The following is a 27923-nucleotide window of genomic DNA, read 5'->3' as shown; positions in this document are numbered from 1 at the left end:
TGTGGTTCCAACACCCTCTTGCATTAAGCCAAAGCCTCTGACAGCTCTTAGGGGTGCCCCCAGGGTTAATCCACAAGGCTGGCAAATAGCAATTCATGCTGCACAAACCCCAGCTAGATTCGTAAAGAGATGACTTTCTATAGAAAAACAGAAAACAGACAAGGGCTCTCATCCCCAGTTCTCTGTCATCTGGTGAGGGAAGAGGTAAGAAGTTTGTACAGAGTGGGCTGTAGAATTAATTATCTAAATAAAAACATGGGTGCACTTCTCCCCCAAACCCATCCTATATAAATCTACACAGAAATCGTTTTGTTCATTCTCAAATGGTCCATCAGTTTTAGATATGCGGCATGCTCATATTTATGTAGAAAACTTAATTTGTTATTATCCTTACAAGAGTAATCATGAAAACGAAGATCCAACAGTCTGTAGATTAATGTTCTTTAAGCCTCTCTTTCAACTAACCCTGTAAAATAGTAACCTATTGTCACAATGATGCTGCTTGAGAGCTTCAAAATCCAGGAGCTTTAAACTTACTCTTGTTTGCACATCTGGTGGTGGGCTGGGGGTCAGGTGCTCTAGGTTGAATATACATCCACATGTGCTTCATGGATCTCTCCTCCTCCTCCTCAGACCACTGGGTTGGCCATTTTCTTCTGACGACAATGGCAGGAGCACAAAGAGGGAGAGCACAACTGAAAACATAAATGCCTACTAAGGATTAAGCTGGGACTGGCACAAAGTCACTCTGCCCACATGCCATTGGGCACAGCAAATCCCATGTTCAAACACAGCATCCATGCTTCTAGTAGAAGGAACTGCAAAGTCACAAGGCTACCAAAATTAGAGCCAATAAGTCAATTATCAGAACATCTCATAGGAAGCTCTTTTCTATACTTACAGTATATCCCACCAAGTCAATTCCATCTGGTTTTCCCCTAATAGAAATATACCAATAGCATTCTGAACACTTTTGAATTTCTTTGCCTGAGTTCATTCTTCTGGGGACAAAAAAGCACATCCAATGACTTTTCCTCTTCAGATCCTGGCTTTCCCCAACAGTAAGATTTCTGGAACTCACAGTTACTTCCACCTCTTAGATTTATCACTTGGGTGAGTATGAAGGAGGGTACAGCTCATGGAAGACTCATCTGAAATAAAATCCTTCAACTTTTCTTGGGGGAAAAATTCCCTGATTTACATACTTTTGAGTAGTTGTTTTGTCATTTTAAAGATTATAGTTTTGTTGAGTTATTGATGTATTTTCCTGCGACAGGACATGTATTTCATTCCTTTGTTTTCTCAGAGACTTAATATGGTTCTGGCCATATTTTCCTGACTACAAATCAGGTGCACAGGCTGACAAGGAGAGGGACAACAGGAAGGACTATTTAAAGCTGGCAATTACTGCATGTGACATACTGCCTATTACTAAGAATTTGTATTCCTCATATTTCCCCTCACAGGGTATTAAATTTTGATTAAACCCAAGGACCTCTGACTCTCTTCCATAAATAGAGAAAACTCTATAGAGTCCTAGGCAACATTTCTATATGCAAAATGAATTGCTAACTTATCATGCTAATTGTTCCAGTGTTTATCGCCCTAAGTCCTAACCGCTCCCTTCAGATTTGCACTCAATCTTCTTACCAGCCTATGGCACTCTGGGTGACAAGTAATATATATTTTTTATGAGGTTCCACTTCCACAAACATTGTATCACCTCTAAAGGAAATTTATACCTCTGTTTGCTAGGATCTCAGGCTGAAAGATCCAATGAAGAAAATGTAAAGGGTCTTAGGAATAAACAGAAGTCAATGTCACTGTTTCTGGGTATCTAGAGCACAATCCAATTCCATGCAAATAACTTCAGAATTGACCATCTGCCCATCCCTATGCAAAGTTCTTTGCATTCACCAGGTGAGTGAGTCTGCACAACAGTTCTGTAAGGTAGGTGCCATTGCCTCTCAGGATACTGATGAGAAAATTGACCAGCCAAGTCCTTATACATGTTGACCAAGCCTGGATTTGGACTCAGATGCATCTGATCCTCCACTTTAACTTTTGAAAGGGCTTTTTGACTACTATCTTCGCAATAAGGAGGGATTGTAACAGGACCTGCAACTTCAGACTCATTATGTCCAAAGTCTGCATCTGCTACATATTGTATTGACTCAAGAAGATGTCCTTTAAGAACTATCTTTGGGAGTTCCCTCCGTGGCTCAGAGGTTAACAAGCCTGACTAGGATCCATGAGGATATGGGTTTGTTCCCTGGCCTCACTCAGTGGGTTGGTGATCCAGTGTGGTGTGGTATAGGTCACAGACGTGGCTCGGATCCTGCATTACTGTGGCTGTGGCATAGGCTGGCAGCTGTAGCTCCAATTTGACCCCTAGCCTGGGAACTTCCATATGTTGTGGGTGCAGCCCTAAAATAAATAAATAAATAATAAAAAGAAAAAAGAAAAAAAAGAACTATCTTTGACTCCTTCTAATCCATCAAAGCATATCCTGAATTATTTCCCTATGTTATCCTGTGTTTCTCCAAGAATGTTGTTCCAAGAGTCCCCTCGGTTCCTGGGTGTATGTGTTGAACCCAGGTCCCAGATGGATTCCCCTTGGGCACTTCCAGATTGTTTACCATATTTTTTCTCCCCAATACACAAAATGTATATAACCATTCTTCTACACATTTTAGTCACTGCTCTGTTTAGTAATGAAAGTTTCTTGCCTAGAAATGTGACTTTCATACAAATATTCGCAGTAGCATTATTCAGAATAGCTAAAAGTTGGAAACAATCCTTAAGTCCATCAGCTGGTGAACAGACAAATAAAATGAGATCTATCAGTACAATGGAATAATACTCAGCCATAAGAAGAAATGAAATGCTGATAAACGCTACACTAGGCAAACCTAAAAAACATTACATTAAGTTCAAGAAGCCAGCCACAAAAGAACACATGTTGTATGATTCCATTTATGCAGAATGCCAAGAAAAGGCAAATCTATGGAAACAGAAAGCAATTGCTGACTGCTTGGGGCTGGAATATGGGGAGGGAGATTAAGTGTAAAAGAGGTAGAAAGGATCTTCTTGCAGTGATTAAAAAAGGTTCTAAAACTGCATTATGATAATGGCTGCATAGCTCAGCAAACCTACTAAAATTAATCAACTGTATATATAAAATCAGTTAAATTTACAGAATGTAAATCACACTTGAATAAAGTTGTTTAAAAAGTAATCAATTCATGGAGAACAGTTCCAATCACATGAAAAATTGGCCAAGTTCTTTGTGCAATAAGCTCATGAAAGATGAATTTCTTCATCTGTACAATGATGACAGAAATTCATACCGCAAAGATAATTACCTGAGTATCAAATGAGACATTAAAATGAAAGCGTTTTGAAAACTGAAAAATTGTTAATAGTCTTTTGACCTGAGAGTGGATAGAAATTATTTCATTCTCTCCCCTAGGTGGTGCTAGAATCTAAAAATGAGCATGTCACTGGTAAATGCAGCTGCTTTGTACAAAATTACCTTTCTTTATGAGGTTACATCCCTAAAGGGATGTCTGCTTGTCCTTGAGTCCAGAGTGTTCTCCTGAATTAATCTTAATATAATAGACATCCAACCTGCAACCATCTTCAGCGTCAGCATTCTAACCTCTCACAGTCAGTTGTACAGTCCATGCTGCACAGCTCCCTCTTTGTGCTGGGGAATTAGCCCTCAGATTAAACCACATTCACCTTCCATTTCTTTCCAATTTCATGGTAACTTTAGTTTTCATCATAATTGTATACTTCTCTTCAGTTGCATTTTCAAGACTCTCAAGTGCTCTTAGTTTAATTCAGTTCATCAAACCACTTGTAAAAGGTCTCAAAAATAAACCCAAGTCTAGTAAACACTGCCACATCAACGAAGAAATGCCACTAAAGGGCCCCTGTTGTCTGGTGCTGTGTGTTGGTAGAGAAACAGCTGATATACTGTTATTTTGCTGTGTGCTGTGTGGCTTTATGTGTAAAATTAATGCTTCAAAGGTTGTAAGAAGAGCTTCTGTATCATGTTCAGGGCTTCAACCTGAATCTAGCCTCTTAGCTCCCCTTCTCTGTTTTAAAAGAAAAGGAGGTAGATTGTCTTTTTGCTCTTCATCTGACAGGTTCTGAAGGCATTTGGTTCAAGAGGAAAAATGAAGGGCCCAGAGAGCTGTGCAGCAAGGACACTCAGGGCCATTATCTGAGCCCTGAGCTCCTACACAACCACTTAGCTCAGCTCCAAAAGGTGTCAGGGCTGGTCTTTCAAGGGAGCATGAAAGCTAAAGCTTGTGCCCCATGACGTGTCTTGCAAAGGAAGAATACAGAAGCATCACAAGAATATGCGCGCAGGAGTTGTGCAAACAGACAGCTCGCTATTGACAATTCTTTACCAGGGAAAATGCTTTCCCACAAGGGGAAGGAAGGGTTTGAAAAACAGCTCTTGCCTCATGGAGCCTGCTCTTAGGTGGAAACAAATCAGCTTTTAAAACACAATACCATAAAAGCTTTAAAAAGTGGTATTTAAGCACCATGGAAATAGCCTACGAGAAATTAATGCAAAATCAATTCAGGCACACAATTTACATCTGCTGTGTTACCCAGAATGGCTCTCTTCTATAACTGGAAATCTATGGGCCTAAATCTGGGATGACTGGAAGGAGTTTTATGTCTTCTGGGATGTAGCTGTACAATCTGTCACAGAAAGGGAAAATCTGTAACCCTTTAGGGCCAGCAGAAGCTGGGGTCCTATTGTTCCAAAATGCACACTTAAAAGTAAGTGTTCACAGGTCTAGGCCTTTAAGTCTGACCCTCTGCCTAAACCAGCAGTCTTTCCACACCCAGCAGGCTTTGCCTTTCCTAAATATAGTTCCTAGCAAACAATGAGCTGCTGCTCCTGCTTTGAAGGTTCACAGTGAGTGCCCAGAAGAGACAGAGCCAAGCTCAACACCATGCTGGAGCTGGAACACATCTTCTAATGGAACCGGTGGGCAAACACAGGGTCTGCTGTGAGCCTTCCTTGCGATGTTTTTCCCATGCTCACCCCTTGGCATGATGTGGATAAAGTTTATCAAAACCACTATGAATTAATTATGCATTAAGCATATTTAAAGTTCCATGTTTTGAAATTACTTACAATGAAAGATATTGAGAAGTAGCAGCAGAGGAGTGGGAGGGAAACAAGAAAGGGGTGGTCTTGGAAAGTCATTAGAGTTTCAGGAAAAGGGAGTTTCAAGAAAAAGTTGGTAAGAGTGTCAAATGCCACAGAGAAGATGGGAAGAATAAGGAGTGTCCATGCCCATGAGGCCTGGCATTTAGGGGGGCACTGTTCACCAGGTGGAGCATTTCATGCGTGTGTGTGTGGGGAGGGAGAGTCCAGGGTTGAGTGGATGAACATGAACAGACAATAGGTGTCAGCCCTGCCGCTTCCTCCTGTGAAGGCAAACGGGACCGGTTTGCCAGGTGGAGGCACTAAGTAGGAGAGAGCTTGTTTTCACATTGCGAAGATTTTCTTATGCCATTGCACGCCTCTATCCAATGCTGAAATCACAGCCTAGGAACTCTGATCTCGCCACCCTTCTTTGAACGGTTCATGGTAGGGTTTCAATAAATATTTGTGGAAGGAAACAAGGCTGTGTTCTCAGAAACGCCCATATGCAGGTGGTTGAAAGAAGAATTTTTTTTTTTTTAATTATACTGAAAGATTTCCGCTCCTCTGTTTTTTAAGGTTTTGTACTTCTTAGCTGTGTGACCTCAGACAAGTGACTGAACTTCTCTGGACCTCAGTTTGCTCATGTGTAAAAGTGTAAAAGTGTATGGCTCATGTCTAAGCGTACATGACTCAGAGTAAGCAGGTTACATTATTTCTTGTTGTTGTTACTGTTATTATCCTCAACATATCTATTTGTCATCCTGGGAACCATGCACGGAAGGCATGTGATATCTGTACTGCACACCCCAAGAACTCACAGAATATTTCTGCTTGAAGGGAAAGGTTTGAAAACCAGCTCTTGCCTCCTGAAGCCCTCCCTCAGTAGAAACAAAATTGCTTTTAAAATACAACACCATAGTAGCTCTTTTTAAAAATCCCAAACACAATTCCAAAAGTTCTTAAGAAATTAAAAAGTCAACCCCAAAAATAAATTCTAATTTGAACTACAGACATTGGGTGATTATGACATGTCAATGTAGGTTCATAAATTATAGCCAATGCACTTCTCTTGTGGAGGTGTTGATAACATGTGGGGGCAGAGGGTTTATGGAAAATCTTTGTACCTTCAGCTAAAGTTTGCTGTGAATCTAAAACTTATCTAAAATATAGTCTTTTTTTTTAATTGAAGTATCATTGATTTACAATGTTGTGTTAGTTTCAGGTATATAGCAAAATGATTGAGTTATACATATATATCTATTCTTTTTCAAATTCCTTTCCATCATAGGTTATTAGAAGATATTGAATATAGTTCCCTGTGCTATACAGTAAGTCCTTGACATTTATCTAATTTATATAACAGTAGTATGTATCTGCTAATCCCAAACTCCTAATTTATCCCTCCCCTTTTCCCTTTTCCTAACCATATCTTTGTTTTCTATGTCTGTGAATCTATTTCTGTTTTGTAAATAAGTTCATTTGTATCATTTTTTTTAAGATTCTACAGATAAGTGATATCATATCATATTTGTCTTGTCTGACTTAATTTCACTTAGCGTAATGATCTCTAGGTCCATCCATGTTGCTGCAAATGGCATTATTTCATTCTTTTTACATCAAAAAAAAAAAAAAGTCTTTTAAAAAGTCTGACAGAAATGCTCTAATTGTGTTTGTGAAAGAAGGAATCACTGCATTTTGTGCCAGGAGGAGAGCAGGCCAGCTGGGCCAGGGCAGCTGTGGCTCTTCGGGGCTGGAGCCGGGGAGATAGCTTTGTGTTTTGTGAAAGGCAGCCAGAGGACTAGAATGGGTACCAGCTGGGGATCGGACTCTGATAGCACCTAGTGAGACATATTCTGTTGCTCTTCCTACACAGTTCAGATGCAGGTGAACTCCTGGGAAAGAGCCTCCAGGTTAGACTCTTGTTACAGGAAGTGCCCAGTGAAGTGCCCAGTACTCTTGCCCATGATCATGATGAGGTGAACTATGGGTTTTTTTTTTAAGAAAACACCCTGAAGTGGGACTGAGTAGCAATCTTATAGAAGTAGGCTGTTGATGGCAGGGGAGGGGTGCTGACAGTTTACTGCCCTGCCTTGGTAATCAGACAAGCCTGGTTTGAAATCTTAATCTCATCACCTGGCTAACTGACCTTGGGCAAGTTACCTAACTTCTGACCCTTAGCTTCTCATCTGTCAAGTGATAAAAATAGGACCTGACTCAAGGGCTGATGTGGGCTCTAGGGAAAGAGTGTGTATATAAGGCACTTTATAATGCTTGGTTAACAATGGCTAATTTTATTTATTTATTTTTTTTTTGAATCAGAGAATCTAACTCTTTCCACCCTTTGCTTTTGTCCTTCATGGAACAGAAAGGAAAAATTTCTGCCTGTTACTTCCAATTCCTGACATTTCATTAGCTTCCACAGCAGATTTCCTAGTGGAGATTTTCTTCCTTGTTCTCACAAAGATCCAGGATTGAATTAGGGAAGGGCTAGTGATGAAATTGTTCTTCTTTTCTAAAGGTCAGAAGCTAAGTTCATGTTTCTCTTACTGGTTTCTCTCTGACTCATCCCAGTGCCTAAAGCAAATTCTATATTTCCGGTCTCATTTTATTTGTCAGAAAAATGGGCTTTATTTAATGATTTTCTCTCCTTGCATTTCTGTTTGGGGACATTCTATAAACTGCATGTGAATGTTTTGCTTCCAATTCCCTCTTTCAGGAGATGTTTTAGATTCCTTTCCAGTAAAATAAGAAATGGGGGAGGTGTTTCTCCAGTAGTGGCATCAGAGAACAATAACACACAGCCATGCTTCTCAGCTTGGTGTGATTTTGCCCCAGGGGACTTTTGGCTATGTCTGGGGACATTTTGGGTTGTCTCACAACTGGGGGCCCCAGTTGCTACTGGATGTTGGGGGGAAGAGGCCAGAGATGCTGCTAACCATCCTACAATCCACAGGATAGCACACCACGAAGAATCATCTGGCCCAAATGCCAATAGTACCAAAGTTGAGAACCCTTTCCATCGAAGTCTCTATATGTTAACTTTTTCTTTTTACACTGCCATCCTTGAACTCGGTTTTCTTTACCCCCCTAATCAAACCTCCTTCCCTCTCTCCTACCCATCTTGCTATTCCTTCCCCGGGGCATATTGAAGTTCCCAGGCCAGTGATCAAATCCCTCTCTGGGACCTACACCACAGCTGCAGCAATGCCAGATCCTTAATGCACTGCACTGGGCCGGGGATCGAACCTGCGCCTCCACAGAGGCAAGCCAGATCATTAACCCACTGCACCATACCGGGAACTCTCTATCTTCTGCCCTATAGTTGTTTGCTGCTTCCTAATCCTCCAAAGTTCCCAGTCCTTGGGAAGTATTTATAAAGTTGCTTTTCCAGCTTGGTCACTAATTCACTATGTGCCCTTGCACCAGTCATTCCACTTCTATGGGTCTCAGCTACCTCCCTGTACATAGACACAGGACTGAATGACCTAAGGCTCCAATCTGTGACCAACAATCGACTTGCTATTTCGAATGCCTAATAGTCTTACTAGAAAATCTTAGTGTGAGAGAGGGTCCGTATTTAAAAAAAAGAAAAAATCAGTTTCAGTTTACTGGTATATAGTAAGAAAGAAAAATATGTTTATGCAAGTATGTTAATATAAGGAAAATTCAATCCTACGAAGGCAACTGGGGTAAGATAAAATCTGTGGGCAAATCGAATGAATTAAAAAGATTTATTGCAACATTATTCGTAAGAGTAAAAAGTTGTAAATACACAGAGCCAACAATTGGGGATGAGACAAAGAAACATGGTGTGTTTATATGATAAAATAATTATTATGATGTTTTCAATAACTTGGAAAATACTTAAATGCAGGTAACAAAATTATATATAGTTTATACTCATATTTCGTGAAAGAGAATGTTTCTTAGAATTAAAAATATTTTTTTGGCCATGCCCTCAGCACATGAAAGTTCTTGGGCCAGGGATCTAATCTGTGCCACAGCAGTGACCTGAGCTGCTGCAGAGTCACTGCAAGAACAATGCCAGATCCTTAACCTACTGAGCCACCAGGGAACTCCTAAAGTGAAATTTTTTAATTAAATTATTTTGCCTTTTCTTACTTTAAAGGCAATATATGCCTACTTGTAAATAAGTTCAAAAACTCGGATAAGAAAAAAGGGGGGAATTTTTCTATAATTTGACCACCAGAGTTAACTCCTGAGACATCTTTCCAGTCTTTTTTAATTCTATTTTTAAAATAGTAATAGGGTTATCCTGTTTTTATAACCTCCTTTGCTTGTCACTACACAGTTATCTGCAGTCATTTATTTTTGTTGCATAGCGTTCCTTTGTATCTGTACTGTATCTATTGGGCGAATGTAAATACATTTTTTTTTAAATGAAGAGTGTCAGTTCAGTCAGAGACCCAGTGGAACTGAATGACTGATGCTTCTCTTCACGACCCATTAGTGGAATCTCCATCAATGGCAGCTTGAGCGAAGTGGGCCTCTTTAGCTCCTACTATGAAATCATCAACTGGCAGGTATGGTGAGGGTCACAAAAGTTGTTTCGAGCAACCCCTTCCCCTCCTTCTCTTCATATCCCCACTAACTGGATGAATAGGTCCTAACCTTCCTACTAACCTAAGACCTGGTATGTTTGGTATGATCAGCCGAGAGCAGGAGAGTATTTGTGTGACCCTCCCCTCCCCTCCAGTCTCCCTCCCCTCCCCATCCCCATCTCATCTGGCTGAAATGATGGGGCTGCCTGTTTCCCATCCACTTTCTTCCTGGATGGGGGTGGGGAGCCTCAGAGCCTTGTTTGTCACTAAGTTCCCATGACATAGGCTCAGTCTCAGACGCTCTTCCCTCTGTGATTCACTGCCAAGTCTGCATTCTGCTTTCCTGTCTGGGGATGTTATGACATCAGATTTATCTGGTTAAAGGGGGAAAAAATGCTTACCAGCTCTTTTTTGTTGTTGTTTTTACCATGAGCACTCTGAAAATCTTCTAAAGTTCACACAACTTCACCACCAGATCAAAGCCTCAAAGGACCCTCTACAACACAGCTCTGGCCAAGGCCCACCTGACCTGAACAAAATTCTAAAGAAGACAAAATTGGAGTTCCCATCATGGCTCAGAGGAAAAGAATCTGACAAGCATCCATGGAACGCAGGTTCGATCCCTGGCCTTGCTTAGTGGGTTAAGGATCAGTCATTGCCGTGAGCTGTCGTGGGGGTTGCAGACATGGCTTGGATCTGACGTTGCTGGGGTTGTGGTATAGGCTGGCAGCTATAGCTCTGATTCGACCCCTAGCCTGGGACCCTCCATGTGCTGCTGGTGCAGCCCTAAAAAAAGAAGAAAAATAAAGCCCTAAAAAATATAGAAGACAAAACTGCTTTATTCCAGAAAGTCCTCCCTCTGTGTCCATATCCCATTTCAGATCCTATTTTCCAGTTCTCTCCCAGCAGGCAGAAAGTACCTGACAAATGTATTTTCCCACGTCCTGTGGGGATTCAACATGCTGCTATCTGTGAGGACTTAGGTTCAATTCCTGAACTCATTCAGTGGGTTAAGGATCCCGTATAGGTCACAGACATAGCTTAGATCCCAAATTGCTATGGCCATGGTGTAGGCCAGCAGCTATAGCTCCAATTCCACCCCTAGCCTAGGAACTTCCATAAGAAAAAAAAACCCCAAAGATGCGAATGGGTAACTATGGGACCTCAGGGTGTCTCCGCCCCAAGACTTTTTGACTGAGAAGTGCTTATAAAGGCTTTTGCCACGGGCTGAGCCCTCTGCACTCACACCTGAAGGACTGGGGTAGGAGGAAACCAAAATTCATGAAGCCCATCAGTGTGCCAGCTCCAGTGCCAAATGCTTTCTGTAGGTGTCCACACTTATTCCTTACAGCACTGTGCACTATTCTCCCAATTTTTACACAGAAGAATGGAGACTTTGAGAGGTTAAGTCATTGGCAGAAGGGGCAGGGGCAGGATTTGAACTCAGGGCTGTTGATTCTAAGGTTCCATCCTAACGTTGCCTCTCTATAAAATTAGAACCTGCATATCTTCAAAGAAAAACAGAATGCCTGCGCCTAAATTAGTGTCCTTCTGTGCTTCCATTAAAAAAAAAAAAAAAAGCAAAGATGTGAATGGGTAACTACTACTGGACACAGTAAGTACTGTGTCTTTGGACACAGTAAACACCCCTAACTGAGTCCTCTTGCTATAGGTCCATGGGCTGAGAAAGGTCTCCTTCAATCCATGTGTACTGACTAACAACTGCCTCTCCTGCCTTCCTTGTTCCTTTGCAGTAGTTTCCCCAGAGTCACAAAAGTGAGCCACAGAGGATCTGGAGCAGTAGTTCTCCAAGTGTGGTCCTTGGACCAACAATAGAAGCATCTCCTTGGAACTTGCTAGGAATGCAGATTCTGGAATCCCACTCCAGACATGAATCCAATTCACAGGGTGGGGCCCCCAATCTGGATTTTAACAAGCCTTCCAGGTGATTCCGATGTGCTGAAGTTTGAGCACCACTAACTTAGCGATGGGCATAAATCTGTGCTTCCATCCCCACATTCAGTCAGTTGCTAAATTCTGTGAATGCCGCCTCTGCCTCCTAGTTTGTCTGCTTTGCCCTAACTCAGGCCTGGTTAACTCCTGTCTGCACCCTGGCAGCACCTTCTGGCAATCTTGCCTCTCATCCCTCACCTACTTCTAGTCCATGTCACCCTCTGATACTGCATTCTGTCTCTGCTCTGACAATGTCATTGGCATTGGAATAAAATCCAAATACCTTAGCTGGATAGTCAAGATCCTCCAAAATATGCATCTGACTTTTATTTGTAATCTTATTTCTTGCTTGTCCTTCCTTTTATGCAACCTATACCCAAGTCATACAAAACTACTCATTGTTTGTATGGATTAACAGATGCACACTATCATATATAACATACATAAACAAGGATTTACTGTAGAGCACAGGGAACTACATTCAATATTTTGTAATAAATTATAACAAAAGAAAATTTTTAAAGAATATGGGTATATACTTATATGTGTAACTAAATCACTTTGCTATACAGCTGAAACTAACACAACACTGTAAATCAACTCTACTTCAATTTAAAAACAACTGCTCACTGTTTGCTACAGATTCAGATTTTCTCACCTCTGTGCCTTTGCTTATGTTATTCCTTCTGCCTGGAATTACATTCCACTCATCCCTAGGTTTCTGTTAAGGTCCAGTTCACGTGTCATCTCCTCCATGAAGTCTTTATTCATCCTTCTCACTACTTTCTATTTTTAAAAAATAAATTTGGAGAATTTATTTAAATCCCTATAGTACTAGACTCGAAATTGGTCTTTCTTACATTTTAAAATTTTGAGGTATTGGGAGTTCCCGTCGTGGCGCAGTGCTTAACGAATCCGACTAGGAACCATGAGGTTGGGGGTTCGGTCCCTGCCCTTGCTCAGTGGGTGAAGGATCCGGCGTTGCCGTGAGCTGTGGTGTAGGTTACAGACGCGGCTCGGATCCCGCGTTGCTGTGGCTCTGGCGTAGGCCGGTGGCTACAGCTCCGATTCGACCCCTAGCCTGGGAACCTCCATATGCCGCGGGAGCGGTCCAAGAAATAGCAACAACAACAACAACAACAATAACAACAACAACAACAACAAAAGAGAAAAAATAAATAAATAAAAAAATAAAATAAAATTTTGAGGTATAATTGACCTACAATACCATGTTCCAGGTACACAACGCAGTGATTCGATATTTCTTTTTTCTTTCTTTTTTTTGTTTTTTTGCTTTTTAGGGCTGCACCTATGGCATATGGAGGTTTCCAGGCTATGGGTCAAATCAGAGCTTCAGCTGCCAGCCTACACCACAGCCACAGCAACATGGGACTAAGCTTTTTCTGTGACTTACGCCACAGCTCACAGCAAAGCTGGGTCCTTAACCGACTGAGTGAGGCCAGGGATCGAACCTGCATCCTCATGGATCCTAGTCAAGTTCGTTAACCCCTGAGCCACAAAGGGAACTCCAATATTTCCACATATTATAAAATCTTCCTTCTTTTTCTTTAACTCACAGAATTGATCTTTACTTCTCTTATGGCACTGATTAAATTATATTTTATGCCTATTTATGCACATGATTTATCTCCCTACTAGATAGTAAGGGGACAGAGTTTTGCTGTTTTTCATCTTTGCATTTCCTACAGCACCCAACACAATGGCAGAGCTTGATACATGGTTGTTGAATGAATGAATGAGTGAATGAATGAATGAATGAATGTTGGATCCACCAAAAATGACATTGAAAGATTTTTCATTTCTTAGTTTTCTAAGTAAGCCTATCAAAATCAATGATATTATCATTGTTTTTCTAACAAGGTACTGTCCCTTTTATCTCCTCTCAAAACTGGGTCAGTTAGAAAGCACAGATTATAACATAGAATTTTCAGGGATGACAGCGTGGGTAGAAACAGATTGTTCCTATGATATCTGTGGCTTGAGTAACAATACAGGAGAATGAAATTATAATTTTTTATCGCTAAACTTTACTTTAAATAGCATAATGGACAGCCAAGCCCTAGTAGTTTCTCTTGCTAAGTAAAGTAAGAATAAAGCAGAAATGACTCTCAAGGAAACAACTGCTGGAGCCTTGGAAGTCCTCAGTTACAGTTACTGGCCTGGCTTCATTCCAAAGTTGGGAAAGAGACTTTCTTCTCAGACAAAATTAGTAATGTAGGTAGCGCAATACTCTGCTCCATCTTAACATCCTCACTCATTGAAGACCTTTTTCCACATGGGCTAAAAATGATGACCAAGGGCAATTTTTTCAGGCCCTCAGCCCCGGGGCACCAACAAATGTGTATTAAGCACTGAGCAAAAACCAGAGCAAGAAAGAGCTCTGGATCCCTCGTTTTACTTCTCAGCGGGAAGGCCTGTGGCTGTGGAGAAGCAGAAGGGTCTGGTGTTCTTCAAGAACACCCAAGATTTTGATGGGTTTTCAGTTTTCCTAATTGCATTAGAGATGCAATTCCTCCTTTCGCCACCTCTGGGCTTCTGGTTCTGTGTTGCACTTGACCTGCATCTTCTCTCTGACTTAAAACTTGTCTTTTGTTGGAAAAGACTTTGTAACCTTTCTAAGCCACACTTCAAGAGGGCAGTGGGCCCCTTTTCGCCAACCTCCATGTAGGCAGAAGGAAGAGTTAGGAAATGATACAACACCACAGAGTTGTGCCCGACTGGCATGGCTCCACTGGAAGAAAAGTGGCCATTTCTGCTTCCACCTAGCTACGCAGGATGGCTCCCCAGCCACAAGCAGCCCTTTCTGGTTGACGTCTCAGCCCTAGCATTCTTTTACCGTGTCTGGTGGTTTCGAGTGACAAGACTCTGGGGGATCCTCCACCATTCTTGCCTTGTTTTCTGCTGCAGGAAGGTTCTTATAAGAAGCAAGCATATTTCCTCTCAAATCATTTTTTTGTCTATCAGTGAGATTGTCTATGAATGTTTTGGTGTGCCTGGCATTTGTTTAGCGGAATGCTCAATAGCTCCCCCTCTGTCTCAAGAGGAGTTGCTAGATGGAAGACCACATTGGAGCTGGAGTCACTACAAGGCAGCCTTCCAGCAGTATCCAAAAATGCTCTTGTAGAAAAACAAATGTTTAATGATGTGGGAAGGTGATCAGGATTACCATAGATTAAGTATAAAATACAGGCTCCAAAGTAATGAATGTTAAAACATATATACTCACACACAATTATGTATAAAAGGGATAGATACTATGTATTAACAGTAGTTATCTCTAGTAAGTGGATGGGTTTTTCTTTTTCCTTTTTTTTTTCTCTCCTGGTACATATCTTTATTTTCCAAATTTTCTACAATGAACAGATTACATTTGGGTGATAAGTTAAGAGACAAGTCAAAATATTTTCAATTTTCTAAATAAATAGCCCTTGGGGAAAAGAAGTTTCCAGGAGGGACCCTGGATTAGTACATGTAGGGGTTGAGATATACACATGATGCTCTGATCTCAACAATATGGGGCAGGTGAACAGGGGCTGCAGGGAATCTGCAAAAGCCCAACCCCTGAGGCAGATGAGTCCCTGGCTCTATCCCATTCCAGCCAAAGTTGACACCAAAGGAGGCAGCCAGGCAGCGGGGCTCCTCGGTAGTGTGGCAGGTGGGCTTTCTGCCTTAATCAGATTTGGCAACTGAAAGCACATGGCAAGAGCAGCAGTGGTCCCCAATCTGAGGAATTGGGGGCCATCCCAGGAGCTGAAAAGAGATCCCCTACCTTCTCTCAGCCCTCTCCTAACTGTGGGGAGTGTGTTCCATATATATTTTAGCAAAGCTTTTAAGCATTGATGCATAAAGACAAAGTACTATGTCTATCTAGTAAAGACTCAGTTCCAGATATAATTGCTTGTTTTCCAGGGCCAGAATAAATTAAGCACTAGAATTTTGAAAGATGCCATGTATGTAGGTTGGTTGAGAAAGTTCACGTAATTATGCTTTCTACACATTATATCACCTTTCCTGCTTCCCATTTCCACCCTAAACTGCTGAGGGGGTCAACCACACTCACATCTACAACTACTCTGTGGAAAGGCAGTTTTCGATCAGGGGCAAAGAGTCCTGAACATATTTCACACTTGAGAATTGCCTTGTGTGGTAACATCAAGGGTCTCTACACCCTGAATCTGGGACTGGCCAGGTTGCAGCAGAGCAAGACCCATTATTCCTAGTATTGATGCTTTTGTGTCTTGTAGAATTCCCCAACGCTCTTCACCTTGTAGTCTCTTAACCGTGCAGATGGATATAACAAGGGAAATGTGTTTGGGGTGGTACTGGTTCTCTTGCTGAAACTCATGTTTTCCAGATGGTGCAATGGACTCTGTTTAAAGCTTCAGGCTGAACACAAGGTCGTTTGGCACAAACTTTTTTTTTTTTTTGCTTTTTAGGGCCACACCTGTGGCATATGGAGGTTCCTAGGCTAGGGCCGAATCAGAGCTACAGCTGCCGGCATATGCCACAGCCACAGCAAAACCATATCCGAGCCATGTCTGCGACGTACACCAGAGCTCTCAGCAATGCCAGATCCTTAACCCACTGAGCCAGGCCAGAGATTGAACCCACAACCTTAGGGTTCCTAGTTGGATTTGTTTCCGCTGTGCCACAATGGGAACTCCCTGGCACAGACTTCTTTTAATACTAAATACACATTTGTTTCTCCTTTCCTTAATGTGTTTTCCCCCCTTCTCCATAAAGACCACCTATTTATACTCCCAGGACAAAATCCTTGGGATGTGGGGGTACACTGGGGACTGCTCCTGAGGCTGCTTTAAAATCTGGTGATTCTAAGTCACATTTCAGAGGTCTGTTGGGAAATAATAAGAAGAATAAAAAATAGAAAAAATATTTTATCAAGTATTTTTAATTAATGATAAATCTAAACAAATGGCTAGAAGTCATATCTAAGATATAGGTGGATAAGAATTTGAGATTTTGGTTCCACAGCTTAGGTCCAATACAACTATCACCTGTGACATTTTTTTAGGAAGTACCGAATCTCTTCTCTTGATGGTCAAAACTCTATGGTCCTGGACAAATGTCCTCATCTCTCCTAAACCCTTGAAAATCTTGTTACATGTAAATTAAATGACATATGCATTCTATCTTCCCTGAGAGAGATTTAGTAGTACCCTGAAAAAGGAAAATGTGACTTTAAGAGATGAGACTAGTGTGTTCTCAACTACATTTAGGAAGATATTCCTAAAAGCTTCTGCACAACAAAGGAAGCCATCAACAAAATGAAAAGGCAATCTACCGAATGGGACAAAATATTTGTGAATCATATTACCTGATAGAGGAATTAATATCCAAAATATATAAAGAAAGCATAAATTGTAAAAAAAAAAATCTGATTTTAAAATGAGCAGAGGATCTAAATAGACATATTTCCTAAGAAAACATACAGATGGCCAACAGATACATGAAAAAATGTTCAACATCACTAATCATTAGGAAAATGCAAATAAAAACCACAATGAGATAGCCCTTCGTATCTGTCAAAATGGCAGTTATCCAAAGACAAGAGATATCAAGTATTGCTGAGGATGTGGCGAAAAGGGGAACTCGTGTGCTGTTGGTGGGAACATAAATTGGTGCAGCCACTATGGAAAATGTTATGGATGTACCGCAAAAAATTAAAAATAGAACTACCACATGACCCAGCAAACCCACTTCTGTATATTTACCCAAAGAAAATGCAAATACTAATTTGAAAAGGTACATGGACACCAATATTCATTGCGGCATATTTTCAATAGTCAATATATGAATACCCCTTAATGCAAATGGAGCATTAAGGGGTATTCATAATACTCATAGCATTCCTATGTACAAGGAATACTATTCAGCTATAAAAAGAGAATGAATGCTGTTGAGGAATACTATTCAGCTATAAAATATACAGCTGCAATACAGGAATACTATTCAGCTATAAAAGTAATGCAAGGAATACTATTCAGCTATAAAAAGAGAATGAATATATACAAGGAATACTATTCAGCTATAAAAAGAGAATGAAATATATAAGGAATACTAGGAATACTATATACAAGGAATACTATTTACCTATAAAAAGAGAATCAAATTATGCCCTTTGCAACAACAGGGATGATCCTTGAAGACATTGCCCTAAGTGAAAAAGAGAAAGACAAAATACTGTACAATCTCACTTATATGGGGAATCTATAAAAGACAAAAAGCAAAAGCCCACCACCACCAACAAAAAACCAAGTTCATAGATACAGAGAATAGACTGATGGTTGCCAGAGGTGGGGAGTGGGTAAAATGGGTGAAAGGGGTCAAAAGGTCCAAGCTTCCAGTTATAAAATAATTAAGTCAGAGGGATGTAATGCAGCTTGGTGACTACAGTTAATAATACTGTATTGGAGATTTGAAAGTTGCTAAGGGAGTAGATCTTCAAAGTCCTCAACATGAGAAAAAAATTTCTGTAGGTAAATATAATGAAACTTTTAATGAGAGCTATTGCACTGATCATTTCACAATGCATACAAATATTGAATCATAATACTGTACAGCTGAAATATTTTTAGTTTAATAAAATTTTACATGTCATTTATACCTCAATTTTAAAAAATATATTACTGTGCACAGAGAAAAGTGTTTAGAAAATGTGCTAAAATGAGGAGTTCCTGCTGTGGCACAGCAGGTTAAGGTTCCCGCATTGTCTTTCTGCAGTGGCTCAGTTTGCTCCTGAGGTGCAGGGTTGATCCCCAGCCTGGTGCCGTGGGTTAAGCATCTGGTGTTGCTGCATCCATGGCAGAGGTTGCAGCTGGGGCTTGGATTCTATCCCTGGCCTGGGAATTTCCATATGCTGAGGATGCAGCCAAAAAATAAATTAAAAAAAATTTTTTTTTTTGTCTTTTTGTCTTTGTTGTTGTTGTAGTTGTTGTTGTTGTTGCTGTTGCTATTTCTTGGGCCGCTCCCGCGGCATATGGAGGTTCCCAGGCTAGGGGTCGAATCGGAGCTGTAGCCACCGGCCTACGCCAGAGCCACAGCAATGCAGGATCCGAGCCGCGTCTGCAACCTACACCACAGCTCACGGCAACGCCGGATCGTCAACCCACTGAGCAAGGGCAGGGACCGAACCCGCAACCTCATGGTTCCTAGTCGGATTCGTTAACCACTGCGCCATGACGGGAACTCCTAAAAAAATTTTTAAATGTGCTAAAATGAAATCTTTGGGTCGTGAGGTTCAAGGGTGATTATTTGCTCCCTTTGTTTTCAACAGTGAGTATGCTTGACTTCTGTGATCAGGGGGAAAATTAACCACTTAAGGGAGGAAAGTTGAATGCTAAGCCACAGTCATTATGTGGCTCTTGGAATCAGCTTCTTGATTTTAATCTGCAGTTGGGTGCTTTTTGACTTGCCTCCCTTATCTGTTTGGTCAAGAGATCTTTTAAGGCACACAGCTGTCTGGGTTGTGTTTAAAAGAAATGTTTTTTCAGTGACAAAAGAAATTTCCAAGTTGTCAAGGGGGCCAAGCTTATAAAAAGAAAGCTTTTGAGAAAGAAGCCATTCTCCCTATCCTTTGCACATTCCACCCCATGAGCAACACCGTGTTAATGACAGAACTCCTGCATGGGGACGTGGCGGGGGATTTTCTTCAATACAGGGTTGCATTGTACAGACAGCCTGTGTTCCCAAGGCCCACAGCAGCTGTGTGCCCTCGGGTCAGCAGGAACAAATTCCCCTGGAGAAGGGGCACCCTGCCAGCACTCAAGGAAGCCTACTCAACTCAAGCGCGTGGTAAGAGCTGGAGCTCCTGAAAGAGTCAAGAAGTTGGGGGATTTACAGAAGATAGCCAGCCTTTCAGGCCTCTCTCTAACTTAAATCTGGGGTGAAATTCCCCCACAGCATTTCTCTTTTCTTGCCCTCTTTTCCCTCCATCATTGATTCAAACCTTGCTCTTGACAAGAGCTTCTTTGCCCCGTGGGTGATCTCTCCTCTGTGGCCTCTAAGAGTCGAAAAGAGAAAATGAGAAATTAAAATAGGGACCTAGCTGTGTGCTCTCACCTGCTGTATACAAGAGATGGAAAAGGCTAATTCTGTGCCTGCCATGGAGAGCGTGGCTGTCAGCGATCTTCAGGAAGAGGTGTAAGAGATGACGTCGTCAGCTCACAGCTGGAAGCACCTGGAAAAGCACACCAAAGCTTCAGAGTTCTGTAATTCTCCTCCTACCTGACTGCTGAGGCTTAGGGACCCTTTATGCCTAGGTTTTCTGGTTATTAGGGTTGGCAACAGCATCAGAGGTCATCTCAACGAGGGATGGTCAGCTCAAATGGAAGGTGACATAAAAGAGGGAGGAACACTGGGGATTAGGTAATGGGGAATGGTGGGGGCTAAGGCGAACGGAAATACAGGCATTTTAAAAAACACTATCTAGCCAAAGAAAACAGGGCTACTACCTAACATTGTCATTTAGCCTGCTCGTTTGTGACATACGGCTCCAAACTAATCTAAACTAATTTTGTGGATCAAAAAAGAAAGGCTCAGAGAGGTGAAGTGACTCACTCCAGGTCACATAGCCACGCAGTGTGGAGCTGTACTGGCAGCCCAGTCCCTGGACTCTGTGCCCAGGAACTCCCTACCCCACCATACCACCTCTTAGCCTGCACTGGAGATGGAGCTGGATCACTGAAGAGTGGACCTTTCTCCTCTTATGCAAGCTGACATTGGGCATTTTAGTGAGACCCAGGGAACTTTTTCCTTAACTTCACATGAGCTCTGGTTTACCCAACAACATCACACCAGCTGCAGATTCCACCACCAGTTAAGGCCTTTCCCACACCCTGAATTTCTTCCTTTGACAGTATACAAAAACTTTCCTGCTGTTGAGTTCTCCTCTGGGTACAATTTAGAAACTGGTTGCTCCTCATTCCAAGGTTTCAATCAATGAAATGACAGCCTGGAATTAAAACTTCTGAGTAAGGTATTCTGAGCATTGGTGCGAATTTTGCAGGAAGTTAACTTTAAATGTGTCGTAAGATGTTGGAGAAATTAATTACTAGTTTTAAAGCACTTTGAAAATTAGGGATGAAAGGATCAATGGATCAATAAATATTATTATAATTAATGAATAGCTATCAATAAACCATTATTAAGAATAATGAGCATTCTTCCCAGGTTATCAAGCTAAGGCATCTTTCACACGACTACTTTTAGTATCATCTCTTTTGCCAGAAATATTCTCTTTGTAATTAGCTCATGGGAGTTTTGGTTCAATGTAAAAAGGTACATTTTTGAGGAGAATATCATTGATATTTTTATACACCATGAGTTAGTAACAAGGGATATTACATTTGATTTCCCTTTATAATTTCTTACTCCTGAGAAACTTTTTTTTGTTTTATTTAAATATGGTTAATTTACATAATTTCTGCTGTACAACAAAGTGACCCTGTCATACATATACACGTATCCATTCTCTCAAATTTTTCCCCACATAGATTATCATTGATTACTGGGTAGAGTTCCCTCCCTGTGCTATATAGCAGGTCCCCATTGGCCAGTCATTTCATGTAACTCAGTGTGCATATGACAATCTCAAACCCCCAGTCCATCGCTTCAACCTGTCCCCTTTGGTAACCATAAATGTTTATAAGTCTGTAAGTCTATTTCTGTTCTGCAAATAAGTTCATTTGTAACCATTTTTTTAAATTTAGATTCCACATATAGGTGACATCATATGATGTTTGTCTTCCACTGACTAACTTCACTGAGTATGATGGTTTCTAGGTCCATCCATGTTGCTGGAAAAGGCATTATTTCCTTATTTTTTATGGTTGAGTAATATTCCATTGTGTATATGAACCACATCTTTACCCATTTCTCTGTTGATGGACATTTAGGTTGCTTCCTTGTCTTGGCTATTCTAAATAGTGCTGTGATTAATTTTTTCAAATATCCTCAAGCATGGATTCAAGGAGAATCTCATCAGACAATATGTTTAGGTTTCCTTCACTGACTGCTCCTCCATCCAATAACTCAATGCCCTTTTCATCTTTCCAAATAGGAGAGACTCTTTTGATTATAAATATTAAACACCATGCAGAGCTCTGGGTCTACACACAGTAAATGCTAAATAAACCCTTGATGAGTGAGTGAGTGACAGGTCATGTTTTCCTGAGTCTAGTTTGGAAGCACGGATGATGTTAGCACTCTGAGTTGAGCAGTTATATTAGTTCCTTGGGTAAATGGACAGAATGTCCTCTGGTAATGAGACCTGGCTGGAATCTTTGATTTCCTGAGAATTGGTTTGCATTTCTGGTCCATCGCTCAGTCCATTTCCAGCCCATATAATGACCTGGTAGTGGTCTCGCTGCTCAGTGGCAATGAAGGCAGGCTTTCTGACTTCATTTATTTGTGGATCATTTATAAAAATTCCAAAGTGATTGGGCCTGAGAACAGAATGAAGCAATTGCAGTGATTCCCCTGAGGCTCTCAAACCACACAGATGTTGCTTTGAGGCAGAGATACTTATGTTCAAATCCTTAGCCAATAACACTGGCAAAATTTTTTTTGTCTTTTTTTTTCCAGGGCCACACCTGTGGCGTATGGAGGTTCCCAGGCTAGGGGTCACCTAGGGGAACCCTAGAACTATGAGCTAGTGATCCCAAGATAGCTAGTGATCCCAGCCACAGCAACATGGGATACAAGCCACATCTGCAACTTATACCACAGCTCATGGCAATGCTGGATCCTTAACCCACTGAGCAAGATCAGGGATCAAACCTGCATCCTCAAGGATGCTAGTCAGATTCTTTTCTGCTGAGCCATGACGGGAACTCCAACACTGGCAAATCTTACATTATGCCTAGCACTGTGCTAAGCACCTTTCGTGTATTATTTCATTTAATCCTCATGATTATCTTAATGAAGGTTGTACTATAATGATGCCCATAAGGCATCATTTAAGTTGAGAAATAAGAGGCAAAGAAGTAAAATAATTCATACAAAACAATACTGGTAGGTAGCAGAACTGGGGCTTGGGCTCAGATCTACTGGGTTCTAGGGTCTGACTTCTTAATCCCTATAATAAATTGCCTCTGACGAATCAGACCTTTGCCACTTACTACCTCTATAACCTTGAATGAGTCCCCTGACCTCTCTAAGACTTGGCTGTCTCAGGATTTTTTTTTTTTTTTTTTGGCTGTCTCATCTTTAAAGCGAAGGTAGTCACCTGCACTTTGCAGAGTATACCTGAACACTAGCCTCTTCTTTGTTCCTCTCCTGGACTCCAACCAGAAAGTTGAAAGGGAGCTGTTATTTTCTCACAGTGTCCATTCCTGACCCCACTAAAAGGCAAAAGGGTGAGCACAAGACCTCCCAAAAGGCCCAATCAGGGTAGCCTGTCTCCTTGGCCATAGTTGTTTGATCGGGGGATGGACACCTGACTCAAGTCAGGTCAGTCGAGTCCCTCTCTGGGATTTTTTTTACTTGGCACCAGAGAGGATGAACTTGAGCGTCTTGGCAGGGGTAAAGCAGAGAGACAGAAGCAGGCTATGCTTCCCTGCAACAGGAGAAAGCCTGTCAGAGAGAATGAAACCAACATAAAGACTGAAGTGGACGGAATCAGTGGAGAAAATGTCCAGGTTTAACCACCCTGAAGTCCTAGCAGCTCCTCTGCTATTTCCCCAGTGTGGTTACAGAGCCCATAAATCCTTATTTAAGCCTAAGCTAATTTGAGTTAAGTTTTCAGTTACCGGCACCAAACAAACATGCACAAAGGATCCTGTCAAGTACAACATTGCGTTGGGCCTTTGAAAGCCTATATGAGCACACGCAGGGAAACCATTTATAAGGGTCCAGATTGTAGATATATAATTAGGCTTACAAGGAAGCTTGGGCAAGTCATATCAATGCTGGAAATAATGTCCCCTGGAGTTTAGAGTTTACAGTATATAACCTTTGAACTCCAGGGCCATAGACATAAGCATTACATCACCCTAAACTTGATATCTGGCCCATCTCCTCCCAGTGCAAGCTTTCTGTTCATTCCAGGCCTTTGCAATCTTGGCTTTTACCAGTAGTTCTCTTTTGCCATAGAGCTAATGCCAAATGTCAGAGAGGAAGTTTAACACATGCAAAATGCTCCAAAAAGCAGGCAACATTGATTTTATTCAGGACTTCTCAAGATTACATGCATTGATGGCTTTTTAGGATCTAAACTCCTTAAAGATACTATCAGGATACCTTTTAATTTCTATCTCATCAGAGCCTGGAACTTGAACACACTGAAGAGAATGGAATATTTTTAAGTGTCGTGTATTTTTGCTTTTTAAAAAAATTTCATAGATGGGGGATTAGACCTATAGAAACTGGTCTACAGTAGCAGAAATAACATTAATGGCATAATTCATGCTATTACAGTTATTTGTACAGCAAACATTAATTACATACACATAAAGTTATCTCTTGCTTTTCCAAACTATCACTATTTGAATTCAAGAACCCAGTGGATAGGTATAAAATTCCTCTTGTTCTAGTAATTCTCTCCTTGCTCTTCAGATCCGTTTTCTACTCTCCTGTGTCTACTTTATGCCTAAGACCTACATTACCTTGGATCCCTTATCCTCCAGCTCCTGGTTGGGTATGATCAATGGGAGGTCAATGAGGGGTGTAGTTGGGTTATTTATTTCCCTCCTCCCCTGTGGCAGGCACTGCTGGTGCTATGCCCAGAAGCCTGTTTCTATGTGTCCATGGTCTGCTTCTATGTATGTTCCTTTGTGTTTCTGTTTGCTGACAGCTATAACTGTCTTCAGAAAACCACCTTTGGGCCACCAGACCTACTTCGTTCAGTACAGGTAGAAGGTTGGGTGTGTCTAGGAGTTCATGTCCCCCAGAGATTAGCCAAGAGGATGGAAACCCAACTCTCTTTCCTAGAAGTAGGACCAACTCTTGGGTATGATTTCACCCCAGAAAAATGTGTGGAGTTAGTTTAAGGCTGGGATTTTGCTTGTACTCTTATAAAGCTTTATCCCCTTCCTTGTCTTGGCTCTCCTATTCTCTTACATGAGTCTCCTGTGAGCACTTCCTCAATAATTCACTTACACATGAGTCCTTGCCTCAGGATCTGCTTCTTTTTTTATTTTTTTATTTTTTAAATTTAAAAATTTTTTTTTTGTCTTTTTGCTATTTCTTGGGCCGCTCCCGCGGCATATGGAGGTTCCCAGGCTAGGGGTCTAGTCGGAGCTGTAGCCACCAGCCTACACCAGAGCCACGGCAATGCAGGATCCGAGCCGCGTCTGTGACCTACACCTCAGCTCATGGCAACGGCAGATCATTAACCCACTGAGAAAGGGCAGGGACCGAACCCGCAACCTCATGGTTCCTAGTCGGATTCGTTAACCACTGCGCCATGACGGGAACTCCCAGGATCTGCTTCTAAAGAACCTCAGCCAAGACCTCCCCCACTACACATTCCCCCAGAACTTGATGCCAACCTCAACAGTGGCTGAACTTCGCTATAGCCACAGATCCTGTCATGTGGTCCCTTGTCCATGACTCTAGTTGCCATGCAGGCCCTGGGAACGCCATTTCTTCTTGTTCCTTTAGGTCTAAGAATGCTAACCCACTGGTGCCGGTCCTTGGGTTCTTGTTGGTTCTCTTAAATCTTCCCACAAATCTCTAAATAGTGTCTTTCTTTACTCCTCTTTCATTCAACCCTTTAAATGTACCATCTATTTTTGATTGGGACCCTGACTGGGAAGGATCTTCTCTCTTCCCATTTCTGCCACTCATCAGCTAAAAGTTAAAAACCAAGTTGATCCAGATATCAAGGTATAACTTGCTATCCAAATTCTCTGTAAAGAATGTATCCATTTGAATTTAGGATCTAACAGATTATGAATAGTGAGGATAATTATACACATACTCATACTCACATGTATACATATACACTTGCCTCACATAACTATTTTGAAAGTTATGCTGAAGGAGCTCCTGTTGTGGCTCAGTGGTTGACAAATCTGACTAGGAACCATGAGATTGCAGGTTCAATCCCTAGGCGGGTTAAGGATCTAGCATCACCATGAGCTGTGGTGTAGGTTGCGGACATGGCTCGGATCCTGTGTTGCTGTGGCTCTGGTGTAGGCCAGCGGCTATTGCTTCAATTAGACTCCTAGACTGGGAACCTCCATATGCAGCCTTAGAAAAGGCAAAAAGACAAAAAAAAAAAAAGAAGAAGAAGAAGAAGAAAGAAAATTATGCTAAAGACAGTAAAAAAATCACTTTGATGAGAAGTGGTAGAAAATGCCTTAAAAATGTTAAGTAGGAGTTCTTGTTGTAGCTCAGTGGATTAAGAACCTGGCTAGTATCCATGAGGATGCAGGTTCAGTATCTGGTTTCATTTTGTGGGTTAAAGGATCTGACAATACTGCGAGCTGTGGCATAGACTGGCTTGGACTGGTGTTGCTGTGGCTGTGGCATAGACTGGCAGCTGCAGCTCTGATTTGACTTCTACCCTAGGAACTTCTATATGCCACAGGTGTGGCCCTAAAAAGAAAAAAAAAACAATGTTAAGTAGATTTCCAATTCTACCAATTAATTATTAATAGGAATTGCCCCCTTGATACATGCAACCAGAAAACTGACAAACTAAATGAAACAACTGTTTGCATATTTCAGACAGGCAAAGACTATAAAGGCTAAGAGAAAGGAAAATATGACATGAGCCCTCCCTGTAATTACCCCAGTCACTGCCTGCAAGAAGTTTCAAGACTGCAATACAGTAAAAGAGAAACCCAAACAGAAAGCAGCAGTCCCACTGAGATGAGGAGCTGGACATTAGATTTCTTGGAGGCTATAGCAAGAGAATCAGTGGGGCCAAGTCCTAAAAAGGAGGGAAATGCACAAAGAGAAAGTGCTGGAGATCTGCAGATAGGCCCCTTGGAATCTGGGTGAATTCAGACCTGTGCATGTGTAGAGTGAAAACCATGAGCCTGGAAAAAGAAAAACAAGAAAGAAGCAAACAAAACAATTCAGGGCTGGGAAATATTCATTTTTCTATCAGTCAGGAGAGAAAAACTGCATAATTCACATGGAATTAGACATAGTATTTTGCCTTCTTAGTGAGGCTAAATTAGCCCTAAAACAAAGGCTTCTTTAGTCCCCAACTAACAAAACATAAAAGAAAGCCCTGAAAGAATCAAATTGTTTCCAAGTAACTTAACTGTATGTCGGGAAAAAGTCCACAATTATTTAGAGGAATGCAAAAAAATCCACCACTCAAAAACAAAAAAGATTTTTTACAGTGTCTGTTACCTAATAATAATAAAAAAAAGCTACCAGACATGAAGCAAGCAGAAAAATATGACCCATATTCAGTATAATAATAAATCAATATAGACAAAACCAGACATGACAGAAAGTATGGAATTAGAAGGAAAAAAAAACATTAAAAAGTTGTTAGAAATATGCTCATGTCCTCAGGAATGTTAAGGAAAACATGAATACAGTGATAAGATGAATAAAAGATACAAAAAGAAGACCCAAGTAGAACATTTAGAAATGAAAAATGCAATATTTTATTGATTTTTTTCAGCTGTGCCTGCAACATGTGGAACTTCCTGGATCAGAGATCTAATTTGTGCCACAAAAACTCAAGCTACTGCAGTGACAGTGCCAGATCCTTAACCCACTGGGCCACAAGGGAACTCTAGAAAATGCAATATTTTAAATAAAAAAACACACTGGGTAGAATTAGATGCAGATCAGATACTACAAAATAAAAAATTAGTGAACATAGGAGTTCCTGTCATGGCTCATTGGAAACAGATCTGACTAGTATCCATGATGACACAGGTTCAATCCCTGGCCTCAGTCAGTGGGTTAGGATCTGGCATTGCCATGAGCTGTGGTGTAGCTCACAGATGTGGCTCAGAACCCATGTTGCTGTGGCTGTGGCACAGGCCAACAGCTACAACTCTGATTTGACCCCTAGCCTGGGAACCTCCATATGCCATGGGTGAGCTCTAAAATTTTGACTAAATAAATAAAATTAAAAATTAGTGAACACAAAGACCTAAGGACAGAAATTATCCAAAATAAAGCACAAGGATGAAAAAGATTTTTTAAAAATAAACAAACCTTTGAAAAATGTCAAGAAGCCTAGCATATGGTAAATGGAGTTCTAAGAAGAGAAG

At 41.2% G+C, this 27923-nt stretch overlaps 1 long non-coding RNA gene across 3 annotated transcripts in view; it reads right to left on the bottom strand.

The window, feature by feature from the left end:
• Positions 1-425: 425 nt before the first annotated feature.
• The window catches only part of LOC125130758 (uncharacterized), an 83235-nt gene continuing 55737 nt past the window's right edge, over positions 426-27923 (bottom strand). For 2 of the 3 annotated variants that reach the window (XR_007135797.1, XR_007135796.1), the window contains exons 5-6: positions 19795-19912; positions 426-695 (exon numbers count right to left, since the gene is read on the bottom strand). This is a non-coding gene — a long non-coding RNA (uncharacterized LOC125130758). Of the gene's footprint in view, positions 696-17828; positions 17890-19794; positions 19913-27923 lie in introns of those variants that run through there. The other variant, XR_007135798.1, reaches the window with a different exon arrangement.

The sequence above is a fragment of the Phacochoerus africanus genome, chromosome 1 (assembly GCF_016906955.1).
Source record: "Phacochoerus africanus isolate WHEZ1 chromosome 1, ROS_Pafr_v1, whole genome shotgun sequence".
Classification (NCBI taxonomy): domain Eukaryota; kingdom Metazoa; phylum Chordata; class Mammalia; order Artiodactyla; family Suidae; genus Phacochoerus; species Phacochoerus africanus.
This window is presented reverse-complemented; position numbering and strand designations above follow the sequence as displayed.